The sequence below is a fragment of the Sapajus apella genome, unplaced genomic scaffold (assembly GCF_009761245.1).
Source record: "Sapajus apella isolate SASKATOON/1434 unplaced genomic scaffold, GSC_monkey_1.0 scaffold1, whole genome shotgun sequence".
In the NCBI taxonomy this organism is placed as follows: domain Eukaryota; kingdom Metazoa; phylum Chordata; class Mammalia; order Primates; family Cebidae; genus Sapajus; species Sapajus apella.
The window spans coordinates 69,982,319-69,995,615 of record NW_022436941.1 but is presented as its reverse complement, the minus strand read 5'-3'; positions in this window follow the sequence as shown (position 1 = coordinate 69,995,615).

Genomic DNA, 13,297 nt, shown 5'->3' with positions numbered 1-13,297 from the left:
TAAGTAAGCTGAATGAAGCTTCTCAGTCCCCCAATTCTGCATTTACAACTTGACCGCCAATTTTAACCCACAACGGCTGGTCCTTTATGTTGTCACTAGGGCCAAGTGAAAGCATGCCCAGAATTGGGGTATGGTTTTCTTGCTGACATCTTAAATGTGACACTTGAGGTGAATCTAAATTGGCAGCCAAGTTCTTGACTGCGGAAAGGAGTGTATTTGGAAATGACACTCTGCCCATCTACCTAGAGCATGAAGCGCTAAGAGATTGTGGCCTACCAAACCCTCTGAGGCACGGTGGGAAGCAGAGAAGTAGAGTCTGTTAAGACCTGATACAGTGTCAGCCAATTTAAGAAACCTTTTTTTCCCAAACCTGTCCCTTTAAAAAGTCTATTTAAAAATACAAATCAGTTGCAATATCTTAAATAGATAGAACTGATTGTTCACTACCCAAACTTCAGATTATCTTCTCAAAAGATAGCACTCTGTAACCTCCAGTTTGGAATTGATGTCATAAATCAACTCAACAGAAAACCGCTGAGATGCTTTGGGGGAGGGGGTGTGTGGAGGATAAATGAGTAATCACCAACATGCTAATCTTCATTTTGCTTTCCAGAAGGAAATGAGAAATTCCCTTCTCTCTGTAGCACTCAATCATAACAGTCTGAAGCATGACCTCAGGCTTAACTTGTTAAGTTAAATATTCTAAATCTATACCTGTCTTGACAGGTGTAAAGGTTTGGCCTATAATATGAGAACAGGACAGTCAACCTCTAACCACCACCACTAATCACATTAGGAAGAAAGTTACAAGAGAGCTCTATTCATCACCAGGACTGCTCATTAGAATTATAGTTTTGACTGTAAAATATACCATACGTTGTAGGACCAGCTCACTGGAACCAATTTATTTATGGAGCTCTCATTTCAGAGCTCAATGATTTATAGTCCAGCCCTCACAAACCAAAAAATATTGATAACTTCATCACAATGGAGACGATGTGCTGATCACTTTATGTCAAATTTACTGTCCTCTAACAGAGGCCCAGTGCCATATGCTTAAAACTATTTAAAATAGTTTTGTTGACAGTGGTGATGATCTGTTTCTTTGGACCTGCAAGGATAAGACATCCGAAGAAATGTCTAACGTATTTAGAGCTTTATTGAGCACCTACTATTTGCTGGACACTGTATTTCCCTCTGAAGATCCAGTGATGTGACAGGTGAAATCAAAATTACAGTCTGCTGGTGAAAGCAAACTCAAACAACTGCCCTCTATCATAAGAGATAGAGAGGAATGAACACTGAGTCTCAAGTAGGCCTGCATGAGGAGCTAGGCAAATCTTCAGAGAGTAGTTGACCTTTCACATGCTTCCTAGTCTAGAAAAACAGGCCCATATACCCCTGGTGGTTGCTCCTCCCACCAGCCTTCATGGAAGCTGGTTCTATTGAGACTAGACCATTGTACTTCTTTAATATAATCACTTTTCAGGTGACATGGTTGGTTTTTCCAATACTGTCAAAGGCATTATCTCCATTGTCAGTTCTCTAGAGTCGAATGTTCCCAGCTGCAGGCAGATCAGACAGCTGACATCACACACCTCAGCTTCAGGCATGCCGCTTTTCTCACTGTCCAGGGACAGATGCCAGGGCTTCACCTGGCTCTTTGCCTTGGCACATTAGATGTGATCTGCATGCAACTGTGCCTTTTCCTTTTATTTTAGATGAGAAATTCTCAACCCTAGCTGAACAATAGAATCACCTGGGTATCAATTTAATAGAAAACCTGACTTATTGGAGTCTCTAGGGGTGAGGATTAAATAAGATGTTCAGAATGCACCTGCAACATGGCTGGCATTTAATAAATGGGAGGCAATACATATGGTTGCAAGTCTTGCCTATTAAGGTTAGATTCCCCAAAACTATTGCTTTTGATTTACTGTAGTTCTTATTATAGTGCTGGCTGGACATATGGTAAACCACCCAAAATCTATTAAGAAATTTCTATTTATTCATATCTGTACCTAATTCCAGAAAGCATTTACATTTTATTGGCTCTTAGGTATACAGGATTGATTTTCTCATCATCCAATGGACTAAAAAATCACCAATTTATGCATGGCTGGCTGTTCTATTATTCTGAAATATCATATAGCATTAAATACAAGTATGACAAGATAAAAAAGTAACCCCTGCAAAACAGACACAAAACAAGTAGTGAAGGAAGAAAGGAAGGGAGATGTTATTGAAAATAAAAACAAATTGTGTCTAAGGAAAGTTCCAATAATTGAAGGAGAACAAAGCTTCCTATTAGCCAGGCAAAAAATGGGCCACACAATGGTTTCATAGTTCCAGAGCTCTAGGAGGAGGAACTTGTCAGTTCAGTGTGAACTAAATGATCCTCTTGCCCTGACAGTTGAGAGGAATCTGTAAAGGGACCTCTGTAAGTGGTAGTGCTTCTTACACAATGTTCAAATAGAAATGCTTCTTCAGTTATATTCTCCGTATGGCGCTTTCTTATTCAGTCTGTGGCAGAAACAGAATATTGTCCTAGAAAGGACGTTCTGTGGCTTTGGCTCCAGAACTCTGCTCGAGGTGCATCTCGTCTGTTTCCCAGCACTCTTTGGGCTGCACCCACTTCAACACGCCTAAGAAAGCTGCCCTGCAAGTTGTACAGAAGGAAGGGCCAACAAAATCAGGGCCGCTGCTTATTTGCTAGACTGTTCCAGGCCAGCAGCTCAGTGGTGACTCTGTTTTCGGGAAGTCCTTGTGACATCTCAGGCAGTGCCAAGTCTCAAAGCTGTGGGGGACTGAACACTCCACTCTCTCAGCCAGACAGCAGCTATGTCTGGTCTAGAGCCCAGCATCATGTGGCACTATGTTTCGTTCATCATTTTCCCCACAGAATATACTAGTTCTAGTTCATTTTACTATTTTTAAAATTTTGTCTCCCAAAGATAGATTCCAATGATACGTTTTAATAACACCCCATGAAACTGGAAGTTCAAGTTTTCTGGCTTTTTCCCAAGAAGAAGTGTTATCATAAATATATGGAACTTTTGAGGAATTTCTGCAAAAGTCTGTAATCACAGTAGAATGCAGGAAATTTTAACCAGTCTATAATATATAAGGGAACGTAGCTCTGACAAGTGGCTGTAAATCTCAGCAGAACTGCACAGTGTATTCTCCCACATCTCCTTAGTTTAGAGAAATGGAGGCTAGTGCTAAAGGTGAGCCAGCAAGGGCACACTGGAAAACGTCCACTCATTAGCTCTTCTGCATGTCACTGAACACAGAGTTGGGAGGAGGTGCACAGTAGCACACCAATATATAGTATTGCCACTATCCAGATACAATCGATGAAAAATAATCTCCAGTGTTGATAATAAAGTAAAACAATTTGGAAGTGATGAGTTTTTAGTATTTTATTGTATGTTTATGATTTAATTTTTAATGATGCCTATAATTATAATTTGTGATAGTAAGCTTGTATCATTAAATATTTAATAACAGCTGTGTATAACAACCAGCTCATAAAATACAGAGAGCAAGAGAAAAGAGTTGAGCATGGTAAATAAAGAGATGACCTAGAGAATAGATTGAAAAGATCTAATCCATGTACAGTAGGAATTCAGGTGAGAACTGAGCAGGTGAAGAAGTACTAATCAAAGAACCGATAGAAGAAAATTTTCTTGAGCTAAATAAGGATTGAGCCTACAGATATTAAGGACCCACTGAGTATTGTAAAATAATGACTCAAATTGCTTGGTAACTTTTCTTAGGGTTCAAGAAAAAAAATTATAAGTAATCAAACAAAAACAGGCTACTACTAAAAAAAATTTTTTTAAGCTAAGTACAGTGGCATGTACCTATAGTCCCAGCTCCTGGAGAGGCTAAGGTGGGTAGATCACTTGAGCCCAGGAGTCCAAGTCTAGCCTGGGCAACAGAGCAAGACCCCCATCTCTTAAAACTTAAAAAAAAAAACAAAAGGTTAATAATGACTTTCCTTTATAGCACTTAATGACAGAAAAAGGACTGTGACAACAACTATTTGATAAGCTAAATAATTGTTTGTATTTCGAGGCAACAAAAATTTAAGACATAATGCCAAAGAGTGCTCACTTTTACCTTTTCAGAGAAAAAAAACTAAAAATCTTCCAGCCAAATGAAAAGCAAATGAACACAAGCATAAGTAAGTTGTCTTTAAAAAATGGTAAAGAATAATAGCAGTAACAGAATATCCAAATAATAGTTAACATATTTCTGAAAAATAATGAAAGACAAATTATTGAATGAGAATATCCTAAGATGGTTGTAAAAGTTCAAATTGTTCCAATAGTCCTGAGAGCTGGGAGAAAGAATGAATAATTAGGCAAGTGTATGAATATTTAGGGGCAATAATGCTTATTAGTACATTCCTTTTAACACTGAAATTAATCTAAATGATTTATTTAGATTAATTTCAGTGTTAAAAGGAATGTACTTTTAATACATTCCTTTTTACAGTACTTTTTCAGCAGTGTCTGTCCCGTGCTTCCTGTGAGGCTGCCACGCCCAGGTGTGCATGTGCGTCTCGAACCTGCGGGCCTGGGTGGCAGAAAGGCTTCCCAGGTGTCCCTGGGTGCTCGAAGAGGCCCGTGGTGGGACACAGGTGTGACACAGGAAGGTTTCCTTCTAACACTATTATTGAATAAATAATAGTGTTAGAAGGAAACCATCAGCAATTAAAAAGTTATACATTCATAACCTATTTATTGGCATGTAAATAAATCTATATTTATATATTCAAAATATATACTTTTAAACAATGAAAAACATGCCATTTTATTCAACATATGTATATACATCTATATCTCATAGAGCATGTTTATGACAATTCTGGAAGTCTATTGGGTTCAGTTAATAAAATTACATGGTTGATTTCTATTTGAATGTATGTTTTTCCTCAGTGAGCATGCAACACTCACAGAATTTGAAAAGTTAAAAACAAGTGTCTAAGGAGTGGTAAACTTTAGTTGGAGTGTCAGAAAGCCTTTTATGAGGTACCATAAATAAGTGAGGGAAAAGATTTTGAAAGGCAACCAGACTGCAGCAGGAAAAAAGATGTGGAGGTATGCATGTGTGTGTGTATGTGCACATATGCAGCCTCAGAGGTCCAATCACTTACCTGAGGAACCAGTAACTGGGTTAGTGTGGGGGAATTTAAGAGTTCAAGAGCGCATTCAGATGATACCTTCCACGTTTCTTCTTGACACTCTATCTTTGTCCTACCTCAACCTTCCCTTCTAGTCCCCATCATTTGCTGATGATAGAGACTGAGCACAAAACAAAATTGTCTTACCGAAAAAGACAGTTTCTTGCCCTTGAGTTTTCCACAGTGTGCCTTAAAGTCCAAACTTCTTTAGAACTGGCCAAAGTCCAAGTCAGTTTACTCCAGACAATGGCAACCCTGAAACCTTCACTGAGTCTAAAGGTCATTGTTTAAAGTTTTCATCTCCTTGCCTTAACATAATTCTTGTATCTTCTGCTGGGGGTAAGGGATGGGAAAGATCATAGTGATTCTTAGCTCGAAAGTCTACTAAAAGGGCTTAAAAAAATAACAAAATGCTGTAAGTTATTTACACACTCCAGGCAAACTGGTTTCAAAAAAACTTTCTCAAGGATCCTCCTTAACATATAATACAGCTTTGAGAGATGACATTCCCATTTAATAGATGTAACAATTGGATTCTAGAGTTAAGCAGGCATCCGTACGGTGGCATGTAAAAATGGATATAATAATTAATATCTGATCACAATAACGAAGTGATTAAGTACCACTCAGCCTACTGAATGCTTACTATACACTAAGCACTTCACATATGTCACCTTGTTCAATTTTTATTGCCCCCAACTTACAGATGAGGAAGCTGAAGCTAGGTTATGCAGCAGGCTCAAAGTTACATAGCTCTTCTGTGGCAGAGTTGGGACCCAAACTTAGGTCTATCTAGTGCAAGAGACTTTTCTGGGATGCACAATGTTCTGCTGCCCTCAGTTAGAGAAAATGGCCCAACCACGTGTCACATCTTATGGATCAAGGACCTGCAACAACCTTGTCTTCAGAGGTATGGATTCAGTGATAAATTATTGGTGCATCCACTTTGGAATGCTATTCTTCACCACATCTGCTACATTTCCATCTATTTAAACACTCCCCATTGACCCCAATTCCACCAACCAAGCCCTCCCACACCTCTCCAGCTCTTGCAGAATTGAGCTCACTGATCTTTCAGTGCATTTACTCTCTAACACTCTCATTTGGCCTTACAGTTAGTTTTCAACGGGAATAATCAGCAAATACAAGGAAAAACCACCTAAAAGTGGCTTAAATGAATACTACTCAAAGTCTGGAGGTAGACTGTTGCTGGAATTGGTTTGGAAGTACAACAATGCCATCCATGCCATCCAAGACTGTGGTTCCTTTTATGTTTTGCTCTGTGTATGATTTTCAGCCAAATGTTTGCTCCACTGCCCCACTCCAGTCCTCACATTTGTATTCAGGCAGGAAGGAGAAGGAACAGTACCAGTGAGCTTTCCTTTCACACCTTTCTCTTTTATAAGGGAAAGGAAGCTTTCCCAGCTGCCTCCAGCGGTCTCTACACTTCACTGACTGGACTGGTGGATGCAGTCGCTCCTAGCTTCCAGTGAGGCCAGGAAAGCAAATAGCTCACTTCTTCTGCATCTATTCTGGGAGGTGGGCAGGGAGATGGTACTGAATGCCGCTGGGCCAGACTGTCAATAGTATCTGTCACTGTTGTATTTTTCAGCTCTTTTTCTTTATATATATATATATACACATATATATTTATAAATTTATATATATATAATATATATATATATAAATTTATATATATAATAGTGTTAGAAGGAAACCATCAGCAATTAAAAAGTTATACATTCATATCCTATATATATCCATATATATATTTATAAATTTATATATATATAATATATATATATATAAATTTATATATATATCTTTATAAAGATATATATCTTTATATATTTATATATATATATTTATAAATATATATATGCAATTTCACTTTAGGTTCTGGGGTACATGTGCAGATCATGCAGGATTGTTGCATAGGTACACACATGGCAATGTGGTTTGCTGCCTCCATCCCCATCACGTATATCTGGTATTTCTCCCTATGTTATCCCTCCCCGACCTCTCTACCTCCAGCGGTCCCTCCCCTATTGCCCCCCAATAAACCTCAGTGTGTGATGCTCCCCTCCCTGTGTCCATGTGTTCTCATTGTTCAACACCCGCCTATGAGTGAGCACATGTGGTGTTTGATTTTCTGTTCCTGTGTCAGTTTGCTGAGAATGATGGTTTCCAGGTTTATCCATGTCAGCTCTTTAACGCTTTATCACCCCTAGTAGACTCTTTCCTCGTGTCCCTCTGCTTCTCACCATTACGTCAATGTTCTGGGGCACATTATTGGTATTGTATAAATATCTGTAAAATTTAATTAAGTACAAAATACATATCCTAGAAATATAAGGAGCATTCTTTTGACACTATTTGATAAAGTCTTGATTGAGACACAATCTTTGAGTTGTGAAAAAACATTGAGAAAAGCTCTGAGAGATTGCATCATGACTTCATTGTATTTCCCCACTGCAGAAAAAAAGCTACAATGAGTGGTGCAGGAAGGAGGTTGCCCGGCCCAACACCTTTTGTTTTGGCCACCTTTTCTATCCATTTCTGGGAAGGCTGACCCCCTTACAGAGTCTGGGCAGGAAAAGGCAAAAGAAGTCAGGCTTACATTTACTTTTTGTTGGCAAGGCTCCTTAAAGCTCTGCTGGGGTGGAAATTTTAAACTATCGACTCTAACTACTTCTGTCTTATAACAAGCAGAGTGAGGGCTGGCCATGAAGCTGCTGCCTTCGAGCACCTGAAGCTTTTCTGAACCTCTTTACTAAATTCACAGCATTTCCTTGCCTCCTCACACCTATTACCTGTATTCATCCTGCTCTCCCAAATGGCCTTAAGAAAAATGCATTTTGGAGTCATACAGTCAGAGAACAGAAAGACATACTGGACTGAGAAACCACCTGCATGTCAGCCAAAGTCTTTTCCTAAGATAGTAGTTCCAACTTAAAACAACATTCTCAGAACAGTAAGTCTAACGATGACACCTGCAGTAGTATCTTGTCAAATGGCCTCTAAGATGGCTCCTAATGATTCTGATTTCTGGTATTCATGTTCCTATGTACTGTAAGGGGCTGACTTACATGGCCAAGGGAAGGCCTACTGAGGGAAGCCTGTTGTAAGTCATGAGAACACCAAAGCAGCTCTATAGAGAGGTCCACATGGCAAAGGACTGAGACTTTTTGCCAAAAGCTAGCATCTACCTGCCACCACATGACCACACCATCTTATAAGTGGATCTTCCAGCTCCAGTCGAGCCTTCAGATGACAGCCCTGGCAACCATCTTGACTGGAACCTCATGAGAGTTCTCAAACCTAAAGCACTCAGCTAAACTGCCTCCAAATTTCTGAACTAAGGAATCTGTGAGATAACATATATTTGTTATTTAAAGCCACTAATACGCTCATTATCTCAGTGTTCATTATGTCAGTTGATCCTCCTCAGTACCTAATATGAAGCAGAAAGAATCAGTGTAACAATCTATACTCCACGGATAAGAGCACATGGGCTCAGAGAGACGAAACAACATGGTCAAGATCATATTGCTAATACATGGTGGGGTCTGGCCAAGGACCCTGGTCACCTGATTTCTAGTTTGGAATGTTTTCTACTGTGGCCCTCTGCTGCACCAGCGGGGCATAAGGAAAATGACAGAGTCTTCATTTAATTTCCTGCCCCAGAGTAATGGATCACTGGCTTATAGGCTGACACCAGCTTGGATCTCTATTCTCTCAATGGGATCAAAGATATAGTCTTCTCTGATCATCTTTCTCTCCAAAGAGGGTTTTGAAGTAACAAAGGGAAGATGATGATCTAGACGCTTGGTCTCAGCCCACAGTTACATTTGTGGTATGTCACTCTCACGTGGTTCAAGACCTTCCCAAGTATTTGGAGTAAAGTTTTGGATAGAAAAGAAACTTTTCTATCTATTTTCCATAACTCCCCCTCCTATTCTTTCCCCATCAATACCACCTCCACTTCCAGAAGATCTCTGGTTTCAGGAGATAAGAAATACTATGTGGCCACTAAATGCTGTTCACAGTTTAAATTCTCTGCTTAGAGAGCAGCTCTCCAGGCTTTAAATGTTGACCATATTTACTCAGCACAGGCTGCATCAAGGAAAGGACCATAGACATGGGGGCTTTAAGCAACCCCTTTCTTAAGGACAATAAAACAGGACTTAAGTTGTGCAAGTAGGTGATAGCAAACTATTCTGGCCACCTTCCTGCAGCTGAGATCTGCCATGTGGTAGAAAATGTCCAGCCAAAGCCTGCTGGCCAATAACAAGTCAAATCCCCCACTAGTCCACTTTTCCAATAGGTAGGTATGGTTTCATATTCACACACAGGAGCAGAGCAAACACCTAGGGTCAAGTAAGGTTTCAACTTTTCTAACGCACATTGCTTTGGATAATTATAAGCTGTCACAGTTGGAAAAGTTCTTAGCAGTATAACTCAACCATTGCATTTTACAGATTAAGAAACCCAGGACTAAAGAGTAAAAAGAAGCACCTAGGGTTACATGACAGAACAGGACTGTAGTGTTCACACATCACATTGCCTCACCTGTAACCTATTCACTTTGCTAATACACAACTCAGAACACATCCTTTTCTACCATCCCTCTACCTAAAGCTTAGTTTGAGAATTGACTGCATCAGGGATTTGGGAGTAACCTGCCCTTGGTCACTCGTTGATGGAAATCAGTGTATGGCAGATGCATCTTAATAACTCAATGTAAGCCTACCTCAAGAATGACCCTATAGTCAAGAAGAACGTGTGTTTGGAGTTCTAAGTTAAGGAATCTAGGAATGGCCAACCCAGAGATTAATTTCTTGTCTAGGAGAAACATCGGAACCTCTAGCCCATCCCACAGAATGCAGGCCATAAAGGGGATTGAGGCTCCTTGTTTTAGGTCAAATGAAGGTTGTCAGGTGCAGTTTGCTAGGTGGAAGGTGCTAAGTGAAAATGCTATATAAGCTGCATGCTTTTTACAAAGAGTAGTGGTTCTGCTTTGCAAATTGCTGCCACTGGACCACCCTTTACATAATCCCCTCAATTAACCTTATATCTTGTTCACCAGCTCCAGGTCTCCTTTTCAGGCTCGTGAACCTGTGCCATTCCTACTGAACCCAATAAGGGTCTAGCATGAAAATCAGCTATAGTATTCTGGAGCAACACATACTACACACTTTTACTTAACCCCTCTGTGACTCAGTTTCTTCATCTATAAAATGGGTACAATAATAGTGTGTTGAGGTTTTAGAAGGATTAAATGAGAAAAAAATCTGTAAAGAGGCTGACACACAGAAAACTCCCAGTAAATGTTAGCCATGCATAAGAACACTCACAAAGAAAATTTCCTAGAGAGTAGCCAATATTCGCCATGAAGGAAGGTGGTTTTTTAGGAGGGCATTAATCTTTCGGGGGAACAGCAGTTCTCAAACTTTGGCCAAGTATCAGAATCACCCAGATGGCTCACTACAGATTGGTGAGTCTCACCCTCAGAGTTTAAGGTTTAGTAGATCTCAGAGTCCAAGAATCTGACTTTCTAATAAGTTCCCAGGAAACCACACATTGAGAACCTCTGGTGTAGAACATTAGGAAACAGGAGAGAGGTGTTTTGAGATAAAATTTGGCTCTTATTGCCCAAGCCAGAATGCAATGGCACAATCTCAGCTCACTGCAACGTCCACCTCCTGGGTTCAAGTGATTCTCCTGCCTCAGCCTCCTGAGGCTCTGGGATTACAGGCACCCACCACCCGACTAATTTTTGTATTTTTAGTAGAGACCAGGTTTCAGGAAAAGCCTGTTGGCCAGCCTGGTCTCTAACCCCTGACCTCAAGTGACCCACCTGCCTCAGCCTCCCAAAGTGTTGGGATTACAGGTATGAGCCCAGTCCATGAGAGAGTTTTGGAGACGTATCAGATCAAACAACAAACCATACCATACTGCCTTACATGGGCTTCTGTCACTCAAAAATGAAGCCCTCATCAAAAGTTGAGCTGGCCATCTTATATTTCCAGATGGCTGGATCAGGCCAAGGGGAGAAGAGTCAAGGAAGAAGCAGCAAACAAGTGGGAGAGAAAAGGTGGACAGAATGAGCAAGATGGGAAAACGAAAAGGAGAACTAGACCCACGTGTTACCCTGAATTCTCCCGCACAGTGCAGAAAGCCTTTACCTTCCAAAGCACCCAGAAAAAGCGGCCCTAAGTCAGCTCTGTGACAAGGCAGACATGAAGGAAACAGAGACTGCAGGGTCAGCGAGCTCTTCCGGCTACCCACCTATCACCAGCACTCCCTTCAAAGGAGACACAGGGCTGGGGCAGGCCCACAGGCCCTGGCATTTCCCCACGGCTGTCTCTCTGCCTTGGCCACACCTTCCTCCACAGGCCTGCTGGACTGCCTCGGGGTGTGGCTATGGGCACCCGCCTGGAAGAAAGCGTGCGAGAACCTCTTTATTCCCGTCGCCTGCTGCGAGCCCCACCCCAGGCTTGCCCACCTCGACTTAGCTCAGTAGCATTTTTTTTTTTCCCCCAGGAAAACAGCTGAAGCAAGCCGGTCTGAATCCACGGCTTTTTGTTGAAAAGCTGTGGGAACATTTGTGGGTAATGACCAGGTCTTAGCACCAACTGACTAAGTAACTTTGGCAGGTAGGTTAGCCTCAGATGCCACATCCATAATGTGAAGTGAATAAGACCCTGCTGTTATCCCAGGGAGGGGGTATGGATCAGTGAACTGTTCAAAGAAATTCCCTTGGGATAACAGGTGTTAGTTAAATGCCGGCCATGAGTGATTCACCTCCAACTCTCCAAGAGAAGTGAAAGAGAGAGAGGAAGGGAAAAAAGGAGAAAGAAAGAAAATAATTTTATAAAAATCTAAGTAACTCCACATATAAGTGGAAGTCATTCCCACTCTCTCCAGCCTCAAAATCAAGGCTTTGGCTTGCTGTATGTCAGACACACCTGGCGGGAGTCACTGACACAGACCCTGAGAATGGCCCTGCACAGCAGATGCACCTGAATGTGTGTTTGGAGTTCCAAGCTAAGGAATCCAGGAATGGCCAACTCAAAACGCCATTCCTTCTCTTTGAGGACCACCTGAACCCCGTCTTGTCCCATGGAACATGGGCCCCACAGGGGATTGAGACCCTGTGTTTCGGGGCAATGAAGATTGTCAGGTGAAAGTTGTTTGAGGAGAGCGTTAACTGAAAATGCCATATACACTGAATGCTCTCTTTTTAAAAATTACTTATTTTAGGGATAGTCTTGTGTAGTGGTGTGATCATAGCTAACTATATGGGCTCAAGCAATCCTCTTGCCTCAGCCTCTGAGTAGCTGAAACTGCAGGTGTGTGCCGTCACACCTGGCTAATTTGCTGTTTTTTAGATAGAAGGTTTTGCTATGTTGCCCAGGGTGGTCTCATACTCCTGGCCTCAATCAATCTTCCTGCCTTGACCTCCTGAAATGCTAGGGTTTCAGGCATGAGCCACTGTGCCCAGCCTAAACTGCATGCTTTCTGCAGGTGGTGGTGGTTCTCCTATCCAGCCCACCCACCACCACTGGACTGGTCTGTATGGAGGTCTGTTTATGGAGATTCAAGTGATTGCTGTATGGCAGACACACCTGGCGGGAGTCACTGACGCAGACCCTGAGAATGGCCCTGCACAGCAGATGCACCTGCATGTGTCCAGGAGGTTCTCCTATCCAGCCCACCACCACTGGGCTGTTCCCCTCCATAAGCCCTAGGTCTTACTTGCTGGGTCCAACTCTCTTTTTTGGCCTCTTGCAGCTGGTGCCATCCCTAGTGAAGTTAATGGGGGTCTGGCCCAACCTTTCTGCTCCCAGGAAAACCCTCCAAAGAGTAAGGAATCCTGAAGGATTTTAGAGGAGCAGCCAACTTGATTCTGCCCAAGAGGCATCTGCACATTCTTGCTCTCAAGACAATCTCCTTCTCTGGGTAAAAGCAACTATTTTTAGGATGGTGCCAAAGAGTTTTGGGTGTGTCAGTCCAGCTGTTTGCTTGAGGGACCAACCAGCTCAGTGGAATGGAGAAGGCAGTAGTATGGTGCAGTTGGCCCCAAAAGAACTGATTCTCAAA